This window comes from Budorcas taxicolor, chromosome X (assembly GCF_023091745.1).
Source record: "Budorcas taxicolor isolate Tak-1 chromosome X, Takin1.1, whole genome shotgun sequence".
Lineage (NCBI taxonomy): Eukaryota > Metazoa > Chordata > Mammalia > Artiodactyla > Bovidae > Budorcas > Budorcas taxicolor.
Genome location: NC_068935.1, coordinates 46982670 through 47003232, shown reverse-complemented (window position 1 = coordinate 47003232; position 20563 = coordinate 46982670).

The following is a 20563-nucleotide window of genomic DNA, read 5'->3' as shown; positions in this document are numbered from 1 at the left end:
ATTAAAAGGCATATTTACAGAGACCTGAAGCAAGTCAGTGGTTTTCTAGGGCTAGGGGTGGGAGTATGGATTAATTGTAAACATATAGGAGCAAACTGTTTGGGGTGATGGAAGTGTTCTAAAACTGGATTGTGGTTCTGGTTGCAAAAGTCTGTAACTTTACAAAAACGCCATTTTTAATGCTTACAATAGATGAATTTTATATTTGTAAATTATACCACAATAGAAGTGTTAAAACTAAAATGAACATTTTTAAAAGGCTGACAGAGGCCCAGTCTGGGAAACATCTTTGCCCTAATGCACCGGAGACTCCTTTCCCCTGCTGAGAGACATCAGAGCAGGTGGGAGGCACTAGAAAACAATCCAGACAATCGCAAATGGTCAGATCTTGGAAACCTCTTTATCTTCATAGTTAAAAACGTCTTTACCCCTACCCAGAAATACCAGAGAGGTTGGGGGCATCAATAAGTGGATCTCAACACACCCTTCCCTTCCCCCACTGGGAACACCTTGCAGCCTGACCTTATGAAACCCTCAGTCATCACTAGCAGGAAACTCAGGAAGCCCTAGGGGCACAAGATGAATGAAGCTGACCAAAATAACACCACAGAGCCTCTGAAATCAAACTGCCATTGTAACCACAGCCCACAAAATTAGGTCAAGACCTGCATGCTAAACTAAAACAGGGTGAATGCCTGCTGAAATCAAAGAAGTAATAGTTCTCAGAGTCCTAACATAATGAACAAAATGTCCAGGATACGCTTGAAAACCACCCATCATCAAAAAAACTAGAAAATCACAACTTGAGTGAGGAATAACAATCAACTGATGCCAACACTGAGATGAATCAGATGTTGGAATTATCTGACAAGGATTTCAAAGCAGCTCTCATAAAAATGCTTCTGCAATCAATTACAAATTCTCTTGAAACAAATGGAAAAATAGAAAATCTCAGCAAAAAGAAAAGTCATAAGAAAGAACCAAATGGAAATTGCAGAACTGAAAATTACAATAACTGAAATAAATAACTTGCTGAATGGGTTTAATAGTAGACTGAAGATGACAGAGGACATAAACTTGAGGACAAACTATACAAGTCACCCATTATGAACAAAAGAGATAAAATAGACTGAAAAGAAACAGAGCCCGAGGGACTTTTGGGATTATAAAATATTCTGTTTGTATAATCAGTGCCTCAGAAGGATAGGAGATAAGGAGGCTAAAAGAGTATCTCAAGAAACAATGGCTGAAAAGTTCCAGTTTGGCAAAAGACACCAAAGCTACAGACCCAAGAAGCTAGTTCAGTTCAGTTGCTCAGTCGTCTCCGACTCTTTGCGACCCCATGAATCACAGCACGCCAGGCCTCCCTGTCCATCACCAACTCCCAGAGTTCACTCAGACTCACGTCCATCGAGTCTGTGATGCCATCCAGCCATCTCATCCTCGGTCGTCCCCTTCTCCTCCTGCCCCCAATCCCTCCCAGCATCAGAGTCTTTTCCAATGAGTCAACTCTTCGCATGAGGTGGCCAAAATACTGGAGTTTCAGCTTTAGCATCATTCCTTCCAAAGAAATCCCAGGGCTGTTCTCCTTCAGAATGGACTGGTTGGATCTCCTTGCAATCCAAGGGACTCTCAAGAGTCTTCTCCAACACCACAGTTCAAAAGCATCAATTCTACCATAAAAAGGAAAACCAAAGAAAGATAATAAGATACATCATAATTAAGCTTTTAAAAAATAAAGACAAAAAAAATCTCAAAAGCAGCCTGAGAGCCATGGCATATTACCTATAGGGGCACAGCAATTCAAAAATGTATTTCTCATCTGAAAACATAGAGGCCAGAAGTGACACAACATTTTTCAAATGCTGAAAGAAAAGAATTGTCAACAGTAAATACTGTTTCAAGTATCTTTCAGGAATGAAGAAAAAATAAAAATGTTTTCAGGCAAAGGAAAACAAAAAAGAATTTATCACTATCAGACATACCATTAAATATTGGTTAAAGGAAATTCTTCAATCAGAAAGATAATGATAAAAGAATGAAATTTGATGCATCAGGAATGAAGAAAGAACAATGGAAAGAACAGAAGTGTGAGCACATATACTATCCATTTCTCAGGAGTTTTATAATTATTATTAGTGGTTAAGTCAAATATAACATTATATAATACTCAAAACAGTAACATTTAAAAATGGGGAGGGTAGAAAGACCTAAATGGAAGACCTAAATCTTACATGGTAAAAAGTTGATACCAGTAAACTGTTATAAGGCACATATTTATTTATTCTTTTAAATTTATTTATTTGGCTGCATCAGGTCTTAGTTGTGGCATGCAGGATCTTTAGTTGCAGTGTGTGGGATCTAGTTCCCTGACTAGGAATTGAACGTGGGCCCCCTGCATTGGGAGTGTGAAATCTTAGCCACTGAACCACCAGGGAAGTCCCTAAGGCACATATTTATATTGTGATACACCAAGCAACCACTACACTTGTGTAGTGAAAACTACACAAAGAGAGACTTAAAAAACAGTGTAAATGCATCAAAATAGATAGTAAAAAAATGTCTAAGCTGTCCACAGGAAGAGGAGAAAAGAAGAACAGAGGAATGAGAATCAGAGGAATTAAATAAAGAAAACAAATAATAAATTCAAGTGCTAATATATCCATAATTACATGAAATATAAAAGATGTAAATAAACCAATTAAAAGAAAAAAGATTAGATGAGTAAAAAACCATGACACAAATATAAACTCCTTAGAAAAACTTTAATGCTTTTTATAGTTTCTTGAGTTTGGAACTTGTTATTGATTTGAGACCTGTGCTTATTTCTAATGTAAGCATTTAATGGCTTAAATTTCCTTCTCAGCACTATTTTTCAATGTCATAAGGAAATTCATTGGCATAAATAAGTTGAAAGTAAAAGAATGGGGAAAGATGCAAATGCAAATATTGAAAAACCAGTGGCTATAGTAATATTAGATAAAATAGAATTCTAATTTGAAAAGTTACTACAAACAGGGACATTGTTTAATAGGATCAATCAGTCAGGAAGATATTACAGTCCTAAAAGTGTGCACACCCAAAATCAGAGTCTCAAAATACATAGAGCAAAATTGATGAAGTTGAAAATAGAAATAAGCAAGTCCAGTATTACAGTTGGGAACTTTATTTATTTATATTTTTAAAATTTTCATTGGAGGCTAATTACTTTACAACATTGTGGTGGTTTTGCCATACATTCACATGAACCAGCCATGAGTGTACATGTGTTTCCCATCCTGACCCCCCCCCCCACCTCCCTCCCCATCCCATCACTCTGAGTCCTCACAATGCACCAGCCTTGAGCACCCTGCCCATTGCATCAAACCTGGACTGGCGATCTATTGCACATATGATAATATGCATGATTCAACACTATTCTATCAAATCATCCTACCCTCGCCTTCTCCCACAGAGTCTAACAGTCTGTTCTTTACATCTGTGTCTCTTTTGCTGACTCGCATATAGGGTTATCAGTACCATCTTTCTAAATTCCATATATATGCATTAATATAGTGTATTGGTGTTTTTCTTTCTGGTTTACTTCACTCTCTATAATAGGTTCCAGTTTCATCCACCTCATTAGAACTGATTCAATGCATTCTTTTTAATGGCTGAGTAATACTCCATTGTGTATATGTACCACAGCTTTCTTATCCATTCATCTGCTGATGGACATCTAGGTTGCTTCCATGTCCTGGCTATTATAAACAGTGCTACGATGAACATTGGGGTACATGTGTCTCTTTCAATTCTGGTTTCCTCGGTGTGTATGCCCAGCAGTGGGATTGCTGGGTCATATGGCAGTTCTATTTCCAGTTTATTAAGGAATCTCCACACTGTTCTCCATAGTGGCTGTACTAGTTTGCATTCCCACCAACAGTGTAAGAGGGTTCCCTTTTCTCCACACCCTCTCCAGCATTTATTGCTTGTAGGCCTTGGGATAGCAGCCATTCTGACTGGTGTGAAATGGTACCTCATTGTGGTTTTGATTTGCATTTCTCTGATAATGAGTGATGTTGAGCATCTTTTCATGTGTTTGTTAGCCATCTGTATGTCTTCTTTGGAGAAATGTCTATTTAGTTCTTTGGCCCATTTTTTGATTGGGTCGTTTATTTTTCTGGAATTGAGCTGCATAAGTTGCTTGTATATTTTTGAGATTAGTTGTTTGTCAGTTGCTTCCTTTGCTATTATTTTCTCCCATTTTGAAAGCTCTTTTCACCTTGCTTATAGTTTCCTTTGTTGTGCAGAAGCTTTTAAGTTTAATTAGGTCCCATTTGTTTTTTTTTTTGTTTGTTTGTTTTATTTCCAATATTCTGGGAGGTGGGTCATACAGGATCCTGCTGTGATATATGTCTGAGAGTGTTTTGCCTATGTTCTCCTCTAGGAGTTCTATAGTTTCTGGTCTTAGGTTTAGATCTTTAATCCATTTTGAATTTATTTTTGTGTATGATGTTAGAAAGTGTTCTAGTTTCATTCTTTTACAAGTGGTTGACCAGTTTTCCCAGCACCACTTCTTAAACAGATTGTCTTTAATCCATTGTATATTCTTGCCTCCTTTGTCAAAGATAAGGTGTCCATATGTGCGTGGATTTATCTCTGGGCTTTCTATTTTGTTCCATTGATCTATATTTCTGTCTTTGTGCCAGTACCATACTGTCTTGATGGTTGATTCCTCCAGTTCCATTCTTCTTTCTCAAGATTGCTTTGGCTATTCGAGGTTTTTTGTATTTCCAGACAAATTGTGAAATTATTTGTCCTAGCTCTGTGAAAAATACTGTTGTTAGCTTAATAGGGATTGCATTGAATCTTTAAATTGCTTTGGGTAGTATACTGATTTTCACTATATTGATTCTTCTGATCCATGAACATGGTATATTTCTCCATCTATCAGTGTCCTCTTTGATTTCTTTCACCAGTGTTTTATAGTTTTCTATATATAGGTCTTTCGTTTCTTTAGGTAGATATATTCCTAAGTATTTTATTCTTTTCATTGCAATGGTGAATGGAATTGTTTCCTTAATTTCTCTTTCTTTTTTTTAATTACTCTTTTTTATTGAAGTATTTCGACTTACAATATTATATTGACTTCAGGTGCATAACACAGTGATTTGTTATTTTTACACATTATGAAATTCTATTTTCTCATTATTAGTGTATAGGAATGCAAGGGATTTCTCTGTGTTGATTTTATATCCTGCAACTTTACTATATTCATTGATTAGCTCTAGTAATTTTCTGGTGGAGTCTTTAGGGTTTTCTATGTAGAGGATCATGTCATCTGCAAACAGTGAGAGTTTTACTTCTTGTTTTCAAATTTGGATTCCTTTTATTTCTTTTTCTGCTCTGATTGCTGTGGCCAAAACTTCCAAAACGATGTTGAATAGTAATGGTGAAAGTGGGCATCCTTGTCTTGTTCCTGACTTTAGTGGAAATGCTTTCAATTTTTCACCATTGAGGATAATGTTTGCTGTGGGCTTGTCATATATAGGTTTAATTATGTTGAGGTATGTTCCTTCTATTCCTGCTTTCTGGAGAGTTTTTATCACAAATGGATGTTGAATTTTGTCAAAGGCTTTCTCTGCATCTAATGGCGTTCATTTATTTATTTTTTGTTAATGTGGTGTATTATATTAATTGATTTGTGGATATTGAAGAATCCTTGCATCCCTGGGATAAAGCCCACCTGGTCGTGGTGTATGATCTTTTTAAAATGTGTTTTTGGATTCTGATTGCTAGAATTTTGTTAAGGATTTTTGCATCTATGTTCATCAGTGATATTGGCCTGTAGTTTTCTTTTTTTGTGGCATCTTTGTCAGGTTTTGGTATTAGGGTGATGGTGGCCTCATAGAATGAGTTTGGAAGTTTACCTTCCTCTGCAATTTTCTGGAAGAGTTTGAGTAGGATAGGTGTTAGCTCTTCTCTGAATTTTTGGTAGAATTCAGCTGTGAAGCTGTCTGGACCTGGGCTTTTGTTTGCTGGAAGATTTCTGATTACAGTTTCAATTTCCGTGCTTGTGATGGGTCTGTTAAGATTTTCTATTTCTTCCTGGTTCAGTTTTGGAAAGTTGTACTTTTCTAAGAATTTGTCCATTCCTTCCAAGTTGTCCATTTTGTTGGCATATAATTGCTGATAGTAGTCTCTTATGATCCTTTGTATTTCTGCGTTGTCTGTTGTGATCTCTCCATTTTCATTTCTAATTTTATTGATTTGATTTTTCTCCCTTTGTTTCTTGATGAGTCTGGCTAATGGTTTGTCAATTTTATTTATCCTCTAAAGAACCAGCTTTGGGCTTTGTTGATTTTTGCTATGGTCCCTTTTGTTTCTTTTGCATTTATTTCTGCCCTAATTTTTGTGAATTCTTTCTTTCTACAAACCTGGGGATTCTTCATTTGTTCCTTTTCTAGTTGTTTTAGGTGTAGAGTTAGGTTATTTATTTGACTTTTTTCTTGTTTTTTGAGGTATGCCGGTATTGCTACGAACTTTCCCCTTAGCACTGCTTTTACAGTGTCCCACAGGTTTTGGGTTGTTGTGTTTTCATTTTCATTCGTTTCTAAGCATATTTTGATTTCTTTTTTTATTTCTTCTGTGATTTGTTGGTTATTCAGCAGCATGTTGTTCAGTCTCCATATGTTGGAATTTTTAATAGTTTTTCTCCTGTAGTTGAGATCTAATCTTAGTGCATTGTGGTCAGAAAAGATGCTTGGAATGATTTCAATTTTTTTGTATTTACCAAGGCTAGACTTATGGCCCAGGATGTGATGTATCCTGGAGAAGGTTCCATGTGCGCTTGAGAAAAAGGTGAGATTCATTGTTTTAGGGTGAAATGTCCTATAGATATCAATTAGGTCTATCTGGTCTATTGTATCATTTAAAGTTTGTTTCCTTGTTAATTTTCTGTTTAGTTGATCTATCCATAGGTGTGAATGGGATATTAAAGTCTCCCACTATTATTGTGTTATTGTTAATTTCCGCTTTCATACTTATTAGCATTTGTCTTACATATTGCAGTGCTCCCATGTTGGGTGCATATATATTTATAATTGTAATATATTCTTCTTGGATTGATCCTTTGATCATTATGTAATATCCTTCTTTGTCTCTTTTCATAGCCTTTGTTTTAAAGTCTATTTTATCTGATATGAGTATTGCTATTCCTGCTTTCTTTTGGTCTCTATTTGCATGGAAAATCTTTTTCCAGCCCTTCAGTTTCAGTCTGTATGTGTACCCTGTTTTGAGGTGAGTCTCTTGTAGACAACATATATAGGGGTCTTGTTTTTGTATCCATTCAGCTAAACTTTGTCTTTTGGTTGGGGCATTCAACCCATTTACATTTAAGGTAATTATTGATAAGTATGATCACATTGCCATTTACTTTATTGTTTTGGGTTTGAGTTTATACACCCTTTTTGTGTTTCCTGTCTAGAAACTATCCTTTAGCATTTGTTGGAGAGCTGGTTTGGTGGTGCTGAATTCTCTCAGCTTTTGCTTGTCTGTAAATCTTTTGATTTCTCCTTCATGTTTGAATAAGATCCTTGCTGGGTACAGTAATCTGGGTGGTAGGTTATTTTCTTTCATCACTTTAAGTATGTCTTGCCATTCCCTCCTGGCTTGAAGAGTTTCTATTGAAAGATCAGCTGTTATCCTTATGGGAATCCCCTTGTGTGTTATTTGTTGTTTTTCCCTTGCTGCTTTTAATATTTGTTCTTTGTGTTTGATCTTCATTAATTTGATTAATATTTGTCTTGAGGTGTTTGGCCTTGGGTTTATCCTGTTTGGGACTCTCTGTGTTTCTTGGACTTGGGTGATTATTTCCTTCCCCATTTTAGGGAAGTTTTCAACTCTTATCTCCTCAAGTATTTTCCCATGGCCTTTCTTTTTGTCTTCTTCTTCTGGGACTCCTATGATTCAAATATTGGGGCATTTAACACTGTCCTGGAGGTCTCTGAGATTGTCCTCATTTCTTTCAATTCGTTTTTCTTTTTTCTTCTTTGATTCATTTATTTCTACCATTCTATCTTCTAATTCACTAATCCTATCTTCTGCCTGTGTTATTCTACTATTTGTTGCCTCCAGAGTGTTTTTGATCTCATTTATTGCATTATTCATTATATATTGACTCTTTTTTATTTCTTCTAGGTCCTTGTTAAACCTTTCTGGCATCTTCTCAATCCTTGTCTCCAGGCTATGTATCTGTGATTCCATTTTGATTTCAAGATTTTAGATAATTTTCACTATCATTATTTGGAATTCTTTATCAGGTAGATCCCCTATCTCTTCCTCTTTTGTTTGGTTTGATGGGCATTTATCATGTTGCTTTGCCTGCTGGGTATTACTCTGTCTCTTCATCTTGTTTATATTTCTGAGTTTGGGGTGTCCTTTCTGTATTGTGGCAGTTTGTGGAGTTCTCTTTATTGTGGAGTTTCCTCGCTCTGGGTGGGGTTGTATGGGTGGCTTGTCAAGGTTTCCTGGTTAGGGAAGCTTGTGTCAGTGTTCTGGTGAGTGAAGCTGGATTTCTTTCTCTGGAGTGCAATGAAGTGTCCAATAATGTGTTATGAGATGTCAATGGTTTTGGAGTAACTTTGGGCAGCCTGTATATTGAAGCTCAGGGCTGTGTTCCTGTGTTGCTGGAGAATTTGGGTGGTATGTCTTGCTCTGGAACTTGTTGGCCCTTGGGTGGTGCTTGGTTTCAGTGTAGGTATGGAAGCATTTGATGAGCTCCTGTCGATTAATATTCCCTGGAGTCAGAAGTTCTCTGGTGTTGTCAGGGTTTGGACTTAAGCCTCTTGCTTCTGGTTTTCAGTCTTATTTTTACAGTAGTTTCAAGACTTCTCCTTCTATACAGCACCGTTGATAAAACATCTCCTTTCGAAGACAATGGCCTGCTTTTCTGGGTGCCTGATGTCTTCTGCCGGCATTCAGAAGTTGTTTTGTGGAATTTATTCAGCATTTAAATGTTCTTTTGATGAATTTGTGGGGGAGAAAGTGGTCTCCCCGTCCTATTTCTCCACCATCTTAGGACCACCCCGCTCATCAGTGTTTTATAGTTTTCTATATATAGGTCGTTTGTTTCTTTAGGTAGATTTACTCCTACATATTTTATTCTTTTCGTTGCAATGGTGAATGGAATTGTTTCCTTAATTTCTCTTTCTGTTTTCTCATTATTAGTGTATAGGAATGCAAAGGATTTCTGTGTGTTAATTTTATATCCTGCAACCTTACTGTATTCATTGATTAGCTCTAGTAATTTTCTGGTGGAGTCTTTAGGGTTTTTTATGTAGAGAATCATGTCATCTGCAAACAGTGAGAGTTTTACTTCTTTTCCTTCTGCTCTGATTGCTGTGGCCAAAACTTCCAAAACTATGTTGAATAGCAATGGTGAGAGTGGGCATCCTTGTCCTGTTCCTGACTTTAGCGAAAATGCTTTCAATTTTTCACTATTGAGGATAATGTTTGCTGTGGGTTTATCATATATGGCTTTTATTATGTTGAGGTATGTTCCTTCTATGGCTGCTTTCTGGTGGTTTTTTTTTTTTATCATAAATGGATGTTGAATTTTGTCAAAGGCCTTCTCTGCATCTATTGAGATAATCATGTGGTTTTTATCTTTTAATTTTTTAATGTGGTGTATCATGTTGATTGATTTGTGGATATTGAAGAATCCTTGCATCCCTGGGATAAAGCCCTCTTGGTCATGATGTATGATCTTTTTAATATGTTGTTGGATTCTGTTGGCTAGAATTTTGTTGAGGATTTTTGCATCTATATTGATCAGTGATATTGGCCTGTAGTTTTCTTTTTTTGTGGCATCTTTGTCAGGTTTTGGTATTGGGTGATGGTGGCTTCATAGAATGAGTTTGAAAGTTTACCTTCCTCTGCAATTTTCTGGAAGAGTTTGAGTAGGATAGGTGTTAGCTCTTCTCTAAATTTTTGGTAGAATTCAGCTGTGAAGCCATCTGGTCCTGGGCTTTTGTTTGTTGGAAAATTTCTGATTACGGTTTCGATTTCTGTGCTTGTGATGGATCTGTTAAGATTTTCTATTTCTTCCTGGTTCCAATTTTGGAAAGTTATAGTTTTCTAACAAAGTTAGAAGTTATACATTTCTTCCCAGTTGTCCATTTTATTGGCATATAATTGCTGATAGTCTCTTATGATCCTTTGTATTTCTGTGTTGTCTGTTATGATCTCTCCATATTCATTTCTAATTTTGTTGATTTTTGATTCTTCTCCCTTTGTTTCTTGATGAGTCTGGCTAATTGTCTATTTTATTTGTCTTCTCAAAGAACCAGCTTTTAGCTTTGTTGCTTTTGCTATGGTCCCTTCTGTTTCTTTTGCATTTATTTCTGCCCTAATTTTTGTGATTTCTTTCCTTCTACAAACCCAGGGGTTCTTCATTTCTTCCTTTTCTAGTTGCTTTAGGTGTAGTGTTAGGTTATTTATTTGATTTCTCTCCTGTTTCCTGAGGTAAGCTTGTCTTGCTATGAACCTTCCCCTTAGCACTGCTTTTACTGAATCCCATGGGTTTTGGGTTGTTGTGTTTTCATTTTCATTCGTTTCTATGCATATTGTAATTTCTCTTTTGATTTCTTCTGTAATTTGTTTGGTATTCAGAAGTGTGTTGTTTAGCTTCCATATGTTTGTATTTTTCATTTTTTTCCTGTAATTGACATCTAATCTTACCTTATTGTGATCAGAAAAGATGCTTGAGATGATTTCAATTTTTTTGAATTTACCAAAGCTAGATTAATGGCCCAGGATGTGATGTATCCTAGAGAAGGTTCCGTGTGCACTTGAGAAAAAGGTGAAATTCTTTGTTTTGGGGTGAAATGTCCTGTAGATATCAATTAGGTCTAACTCGGCCATTGTAACATTGAAAGTTTGTGTTTCCTTGCTAATTTTCTGTTTAGTTGATCTATCCATAGGTGTGAGTGGGGTATTACATTCTCCCAGTATTATTGTGTTACTGTTAATTTCCCCTTTCATATTTGTTAGCATTTGTCTTACATATTATGGTGCTCCTATGTTGGGTGCATATATATTTATAATTGTTATATCTTCTTCTTGGATTGATCCTTTGATGATGATGTAGTGTCCTTCTTCGTCTCTTTTCACGCCCTTTATTTCAAAGTCTATTTTGTCTGATGTGAGTATTGCTAATCCTGCTTTCTTTTGGTCTGCATTTGTGTGAAATATCTTTTTCCAACCTTTCACTTTCAGTCTGTATTTCCCTAGGTTTGAGGTGGGTCTCTTGTAGACAGCATGTATAAGGGTCTTGTTTTTGTATCCATTCAGCCAGTCTTTGTCTTTTGGTTGGGGCATTCAACCCATTTACATTTAAGGTCATTATTGACAAGTATGACTCCGTTGCCATTTATTTTATTGTTTTGGGTTTGAGTTTATAAATCTTTTCTGTGTTTCCTGTCTAGAGAAGATCCTTTAGCATTTGTTGGAGAGCTGGTTTGGTGGTGCTGAATTCTCTCAGCTTTTGCTTGTCTGTAAATCTTTTGATTTCTCCTTCATGTTTGAATAAGATCCTTGCTGGGTACAGTAATCTGGGTTGTAGGTTTTTCTCTTTCATCACTTTAAGAATGTCTTGCCATTCCCTCCTGGCTTGAAGAGTTTCTATTGAAAGATCAACTGTTATCCTTATGGGAATCCCCTTGTGTGTTATTTGTTGTTTTTCCCTTGCTGCTTTTAATATTTGTTCTTTGTGTTTGATCTTCATTAATTTGATTAATATGTGTCTTGGGGTGTTTGGCCTTGGGTTTATCCTGTTTGGGACTCTCTGGGTTTCTTGGATTTGGGTGGCTATTTCCTTCCCCATTTTAGGGAAGTTTTCAACTCTTATCTCCTCAAGTATTTTCTCATGGCCTTTCTTTTTGTCTTCTTCTTCTGGGACTCCTATGATTCGAATTATGGGGCATTTAACATTGTCCCAGAGGTCTCTAAGGTTGTCCTCATTTCTTTTAATTCTTTTTTCTTTTTTCCTCTCCGTTTCATTTATTTCCACCATTCTATCTTCCACCTCACTTATCCTATCTTCTGCCTCAGTTATTCTACTGTTGGCTCCCTCTAGAGTGCTTTTGATCTTAGTTATTGCATTATTCATTATTGATTGACTCTTTTTAATTTCTTCTAGGTCCTTGTTAAACTTTTCTTGCATCTTCTCAATCCTTGTCTCCAGACTATTTCTTTGTAACTCCATTTTGTCTTCAAAATTTTGGATCATTTTTACTATCATTATTCTGAATTCTTTTTCAGTTAGACTCCCTATCTCTTCCGCTTTCATTTGGTTTGGTGGGCTTTTATCATGATCCTTTACTTGCTATATATTTCTCTGCCTTTTCATCTTATTTAGGTTGCTGTGTTTGGGGTGGCCTTTCTGTATGCTGGAAGTCTGTGGTTCCTCTTCATCATGGAAGTTCCTCCTTGTGGGTGGGATTGGATGAGTGGCTTGTCAAGGTTTCCTGGTGAGGGAAGCTTGCATTGGTGTTCTAGTGGGTGGAGCTGGATCTCTTCTCTCTGGAGTGCAACAAAGTGTCCAGTAGTGAGTTTTGAGGTGTCTATAGGTTTGGTGTGACTTTTGGCCACCTGTATTTTTGTGCTCAAGGTTATGCTCCTGCTTTGTTGGAGAATTAGCTTGGTATGTCTTGCTCTTAAACTTGTTGACTCTTGGGTGGAGCTTGGTTTCAGTGTAGTTATGGAGAATTTTGGATGAGCTTTTGTTGATTAATGGTCCCTGGAGTTAGGAGTTTTCTGGTGTTCTCAAATTTTGGATTTAGGCCTCCTGCCCCTGGCTTTCAGTCTTATTCTTTTAGTAGCCTCAAGACTTCTCCATTCATACAGCACTGATGATAAAACATCTAGGTTAGTGGGGAAAAAATTCTCCACAGTGAGGGACACCCAGAAAGGTTCACAGAGTTACATGAGGAAGAGAAGAGGGAGGAGGGAGACAGAGGTGGCCAGGAGGAGAGGAGGGGGAGTCAAAAGGAGAGAAACCAATATAGCCTGTGATCAGTTCCCTAAGTTTTCTCCACAGCCCAGAACATCCAAAGAGATTCACAAAGAAAGGAAGAGAAGGGGGAGGGAGGAGATAGAGGTGATCTAAGGGAGAAAAAGGAGAGTCAAAAGGGGTGAGAGCAATCAAGCCAGTAATCACACTCCTAAGTAAAAATGGGTATTGAAAATTGGACTCTTAAAGGTACAGAATTGGTAACAAATACCAAAAAGCAAAGATTAAAAATCTAGAGTAGAGGTTAGACTCTCAAAAATACAATATTAAAAAAACAAACCAAAATTGAAAAAGTTAGATTAAAAAATATGAAATTTGCTTTAAAAATAGGGTCTTTTTTTCCTAGGAAATAGTAGGTTTTATCAATGGAAATTAAAGGAGTAATAAAGAACTTAAAAATAAAAAAAGTTTAAAAAATAAAAAATGGTAATAGTAAAACATATCTAGGAATTTCTCTGGAGCTGTTGAGGGCAGTGTGTGGTCAGTTCAGTTTCAGATAGTTCCTTGTTCCACCTTATACTTCTCAATGTCTATAGGTCCCTTCCAATGTAGCCAGTGCTAACTACAGGGTTTTAATCTGTTGCACCTGTCAGTTCCAGAGCCATTCCCCCTTCTTTGTTTATTTTGGCTTCTTCCTCTGTTTGCAAGTCTCTTCAGTATCTAACTTCCGGCCTGACACTTTTCATCCCTGGTCATGTATTTAGTCTCACTTGTTCAATTGTGCTGCAGGGAGGGATGAACACTGCAAACAAATATCACTGGCATGTGTGGGGAGTGCTCACAGTGTCTGGGCCACACTGGTTTTGTCTCTGCTCACAGAATCTGTGCTTTCCTGGTCTACACTGCTCAGGCTCCAGGTTGCTCTGCTGGGGAACTGTCTAAGGCAGGCCCTGGATTGCGTGCACTTCCCAGATGTACGCCACTCAGGTTCAGATTCCCGGATACTCCACCAAGGCACAGACTTGGTTGGGCCTGCGTTTTGTGCCCTTCCTAGGTCCTAGCAGCTCAGGTGACCAGGTACTTAGCAAGCGCACTCTCCCCAGGTACAGTGCATCTTATCACCTCCCCAGTCCCAGCCGCTCGGTATCCTGGGTGAGCAGCAGGAGCGCCATCTCAGGTGTGCCATGTGTCTCCTCTGAAGAGCTGATCTCTGGCTGCGACCCTCCCAGAAGATGTCAACTGTCCAGGATCCCAGGAAGACTTGGTTAGCAACTGAAAGCCTGCTCGCAGTTTGGTAGGGGATGCCGTCTCTGGGGCTGAGTTAGCCCCTTTCTGGCTCTGGCTGCCACCCACCTGCCTCCCTGCCTCCAGTAGAGGATGGGCCGGTCCACTGCCGCCTAACTCTCCTCTGGTATTTGCTCAGTCCTTTGTTCTGTGAGTGGCCCGGCAGAGCCTTAGGTTAGAGCTTTTTGAGGGAAAGCTCTCTCTTTCTCTTTCCTCTTTTTTTTTTCCTCTCTGGCTATCCCATGGTTTGGGTTACTGTCTCATGTTAGCTCCCTCAGATTGCTCTCAGGGCATTCAGGCCCAGTCCTTACTGTAAGCAATGCAGCCCGTGCCACCCTGTTCAGCCCCCGCTTGCTGGTGGCAGATGCAAGCATTTGGGCTACTTCTCCACTGGGAGTTGCCATTAGGTGTGTAATCTGTGGGTTTTATTTATTTATTTTTTCCTCCCAGTTATGTTCCCCTCTAAGATTCCAAAACTCCCCACAAACCCACCAGTGAGAGGGTTTCCTGGTGTTTGGAAACTTCTCTTTTAAGACCCCTCCCCAGGATGGGTATCCATCCCTAACTCTTTTGTTTCTCTTTTTATCTTTTATATTTTGTCCTACCTCCTTTCAAAGACAATGGGCTGCCTTTCTGGATGCCTGGTGTCCTCTGCCAGAGTTCAGAAGTTGTTTTGTGGTATTTGCTCAGCATTCAAATGATCATTCAATGAATTTGTGTGGGAGAAAGTGGTCTCTCCGTCCTATTCCTCCACCATCTTAGGACCACCCACTACAGTTGGGAACTTTAAAACCTCCCCTCTCAGCAATGGATAGAACTTCCTCACAGAAAATCAACAAAGATATTAAAATTTTAAACAATGCTATCAACCAATCAGAATCCAATTGACATATACAGAGGATTCCATCCAATAACAACAGAATGTACATGTTTTTTCAAGCATAGGGAAAGGTAAAGGCCCTAGGATAGATAAAATAATATTGATAATGAATAAAGTGGGAGGAATAGCTGTAACTGATAATAAGGCTTACTCTATAGTCCCTGCTTTCCTGGTGGCTCAAATAGTAAAGAATCCACCTGCAGTGCAAGAGACCTGGGTTTGATCCCTGGTTCTGGAAGATCCCCTGGAGAAGGGAATGGCAACCCACTCCAGTATTCTTGCCAGGAGAATTCCACAGACAGAGGAGCCTGGTGGACTACAGTCTATGGGGTTGCAAAGAGTTGGACATGACTGAGCAACTTAACAAACATAGCTACAATAATCAAGATAGTGTAGTATTGGTGAGTGGATAGATAAACACATTGGTCAATGAGATAGAATAAACAATCCAGAAATAGGCCAACACAAATCTCAGTTGCTTTTAACAAAATTTCAAGAGTAATTCAGTGGAGGCATATCCTTCTCAGCACACAGTGCTGGAACAATTGGACATCTTCAGGCAAAAGCCAACAGCAAAGACTTTCACCTAAATCTCATACTTTCTGCAAAAATACCACAAAATGGATCACAGAACTAAATGTAAAACAGAACTATAAGAGCTTGAGAAAGTACATTGTTGTTGCTGTTCAGTCGCTAAGTCCTGTCTGACTCTTTGCAACCCCGTGGACTGGCATGCCAGTCTCACTTGTCCTTCACTGTTTCCTGAAGTTTGATCAGATTCATGTCTATTGAGCCGGTGATGCTATCTAATCATCTCATCCTCTGCTGCCTGCTTCTTCTTTTGCCTTCAGTCTTTCCCAGCATCAAAGTACTTTCCAGTGAGTCAGCCAAATTACTGGAGCTTCAGCTTCAGCATCAGTCCTTCCAATGAATAGTCAGGGCTGATTTCTTTTAGGTAACTAGTTTGATCTTCTTGCTATCCAAGGGATTCTCAATTTCTGGAAATAAGTAGGGCGACAATATACAGCCTTGATGTACTCCTTTTCCAGTTTGAACCAGTCCATTGTTCCATGCCTGGTTCTAACTGTTGCTTCTTGTTTTACATACTGGTTTCTCAGGAGACAAGTAAGGTGGTCTGTCATTCCCATCTTTTGAAGAATTTTCCACACTTTGTTGTGATCCACACAGTCAAAGGCTTTTGTGTAGTCAACAAAGCAGAAGTAGATGTTTTTCTGGACTTCTGTTGCTTTCTCCATGATCCAACTGATGTTGGCAATTTGATCTCTTATTCCTCTGCCTTTTCTAAACCCAGCTTGTACATCTGGAATTTCTTGGTTCACATACTGTTGAAGTCTCACTTGGAGAATTTTGAGCATTGCCTTGCTAGCATGTGAAATGAGCACAATTGTACAGTAGGGTGAACATTCTTTGGCATTGTCTTTCTTTGGGATTGGAATGAAAACTGACCTTTTCCAGTCCTGTGGCCACTTCTGAGTTTTCCAAATTTTCTAACATATTGAGTGAAGCACTCTTACAGTATCATCTTTTAGGATTTTAAATGGCTCAGTTGGAATTCGATCACCTTCACTAGCTTTGTTTATAGCAATACTCCCTAACACCCACTTGAGTTCACCCTCCAGGATGTCTGGTTCTAGGTGAGTGACCACACTACAGTGGTTATCTGGATCATTAAGACCTTTTTTGTATAGTTCTTCTGTGTATTCTTGCCACCTCTTCTTAATCTGCTCTGTTAGGTCCTTATCATTCCTGTCTTTTATTGTGCCCATCCTTGCATGAAATGTTCCTTTGATATCTCCAATTTTCTTGAAGAGATCTCTAGTCTTTCCCATTCTATTGTTTTCCTCAGTTTCTTTGCATTGTTCATTGTTCTTATCTCTCCTTGCTAGTCTCTGGAACTCTGCTTTCAGTTGGGTACATCTTTCTCTTCCTCCCTTGCCTTTTGCTGTGATCCTTTAAGGGGAGAAAGTACATAGGAGACAGTATTTAGGAACTTGGGCTAGACAAAGACTTTGTAGACTTGAAACCAAAAGCATGATCCATAAAAGGAAAAATAGAAAAACAATTAAAAACTTGTTGTGTGAAAGTCTGTGTGAAGAAGATGAAAGATAAGCTATAGGTTGGGAGAAAATATGTGTAGACAACATATCTGACAAAGGACTGGTATCAAGAATATATAAAGAGCTCTCAAAACTCTGCAGTTAAAAAATCCTGTTGTAAAATGACCAAGAAACATTTCACAAAAGTGGATATACAAATAGCAGAGAAGCACATGTAAAGATGTCCCATGTCATTAGCCATTAAGGAAATACAAATTAAAATCAAAATGAAACATCACAACACATCTATCAGAATGGCTAAAATAAAAACCAGTGACAACACCAAATGATGGTGAAGACCACTCCTGTATTGCTGTGTAAATGCAAATAAATGGTAGCTACTTTGGAAACTAGTTCTTTCAAAACTAAAAATATGGGACTTCCCTGGAAATCCAGTGGTTAAGACTCTGAGCTTCCATTACAGGATGCATGGGTTCAATCTCTGGTCAGGGAACTAAGATCCAACATGTTATGTGGTGTGTCCCCTCTCCCCAAAAAAGACTATACATGCAGTTATCATACAACCCACCAATGGCACCCTTGGTCATTTATCCCAGATAAATGGAAATTTATGTTCACACAAAAACCTGTACATATATGTTCATAAAACCTGTACACACATGTCCATAGCATCTTTATTCTTAATAGGCAAAAACTGGAAACAGTTCAGGTGTCCTTGAACAAGTGCTAGTTAAAGAAACTGTTGCATATCCATGCCACAGACTACTATTCAGCAGCAAAAAGGACTAAACTATTGAAACACACAACTTGAATGAACCCCTAGGAAATTATGCTGGGTGGGAAAAAAGAAGCCAGTTCCAAAAAAGTTTAAAATGCATGATTCCATTTCTACAGCCTTTTTGAAATGACAATATTTTAGAAATGAAGGACAGAGTAATGGTTGTCAGGAGTTAGGGACAGGAGAAGAGGCAGCAGGAGGAAAGTGGGTGTGATTATAAAATAGCAACAGGAGGGATCTTTCTGTCATTGGGATTATTCAGTATTTTAACTTTTGTGACAGACAAACTTACACAGGAGAAAAAAAAGTATAGCATTAAATACAACACACACACACACACACACACACACACACACACACACACACACACACGGGAACCATTATAACCGGAGAAATCAGAATAAGCTTGGTGGATTCTATTAATGTCAATATCCTGGTTTATAATTTTGTAAAATGTCATTTGTATAAACTGTGCAAGGTGAACAAGCAGTCTCTCTGTATTTCTTACAACTGCCTGGAATCTTCAGACATCTCAATAAGAATTTCAGTTAAACATACTACTGCAGAAGTTGAGAGAACAGAGGAGGAAATTGGACTTAGGTGATAATGGAGATCTTACCAGGGTGTTATTCAGTGAAAAGAAACAAGGTCCAGGGTAGATTGTGTCGTACGTTCCCGCTTATGACTTAAAAGGATGCATCTGGGACTTCCCCGGTGCTTCAGTGGCTAAGACTCTGGGCAGGGGACCCGGGTTTGATCCCTGGTCAAGGAACTAAGATCCCACATCCCACAAGTAAGAATTCACATACTGCAACTGAAGAGCCTTCATACTGCAACTAAGACATGGTGCAGTCAAATAAATAAATAGTTTTGTTAAAAAGATGCATCTATACATTTGTATATGAACATTGAAAATTACTGTAAGGAAATACAGGAAATTATTGAAATAGTGGCCACTGGAAAGTCTAGCATGGGAGGAGAACTATTTTTTAAAATAGGCCCTTTTGTGGTACTATATTTTTCTTTTAACTATGTGCCTGTATTGCTTGTGATAATTTATACTAAAAAAAAAAACATAGAAACTAAAATATCTTACATAGAATGTAAACTTCAGTGTTTTAGGATATGAATTTTTATATTCAATGCTGTCATAATTATCACAGAGACTTTGTGGGGAAAAATCTCACAGGTGGCAAACAAATTTGCTAGTTTTGCTGGAGGAGGAGGAAGCTGTCATGAAGAAATGATTGCCATTGCTCTGATACTCCTGAAGCCCTAGACTCCAAGTCAGAGCCAGTTGCAGAGGGAGCTATCACAGGGGAGTGAGGTGAGCTGTGATATGAGGTTGATAGTAGTTTTGTTTTTTTTTTTTTAAGGTTCCTGAAGGCTCTGTTAGTTTGGTGTCAAACTGTATGGAAGCATTGAATCCTTTGTGCTAGTGTTTTGCCATTTATCCTGATCACTCTGATCACTGATCACATTTTAAATCTGTTCATGAAAACTAGCATGTATAATTGAAAAGTTTATATCCTCCTAATACTTCCTTGTAAATATCAACGAAGTTGGCAGTAGTTGGTGTCTGAGATTTCCTACAGCCCACCAGCAGGGAAGAGAGAAACTGACAGGCAAAATATAATAAATCAGCTGGGCCTAATTCTGAGCTCATCAGAACTCCTGAAAAGGCTGATCTATTCTGACTAAATGAGGAACAACCAGGAAACAAGTCTGCCGTACAATTAATTGATGTGTAAAGTCTCTGACACCTTTTAAGCTAAATGTAATCCTCAGCCATAAACAGAGGCAAGACTGCACAAACTATGGAATCTGTGTAAATAGCAAAGGAGTTATTGGGGGGTGGTGGTGGTCACACTTAGGTTACCTTGGGCCAATGTGATTTTTAAAATGTTTGCTTTTTGACATTGATGAATAATCACTATTCCACAGCAACATTTTCATCATAAAACTGATCTGGTTTAGCCCCTTATTTTTACTTTTACGTCCTGCTCTATATCTTAGGAAGGTGTTGACAAGCAGCTGTTTCAAACAATTGGGACAAGTTTTAAAACAAATATCCTGGGCCCTTGGCTCCCTTTTCACATACCTCAAGGGCTGGAAGGCATCACTTTGCACGGACAGTGAAGGATCTCAAATAACTTTTGCATTTGAGCAATGAGTTGGATGATGAAGGTGGTGAATTTTCACTGGTGAATGCTTAAAAGAAGGAATTCACTAATTATACAAAAACCTGTTTAGGGAATGGAAGAAGAGGTATACTTCACACATTTTTTTCTATGAAGCAGCAAAACCTTGTTGCCAGAATCTTGCAAAATGATTGGTTTGAAGAGAACTACAAACCAATATATTTTGGGTACATAGTTGTAAACATCCTTAAAGAAACATTCAGCTAAAACCAACACTATATTAAAAGAATAAAGGAAAAGGGGGGTGGGTATGATCATATCACTAGAGTAAGGAGATTTTGACAAAATCCAATACCTGTTCATGATAAACAACAACAAAACCTCAGCAGACTGGGTACAGAAGGAAGCTTC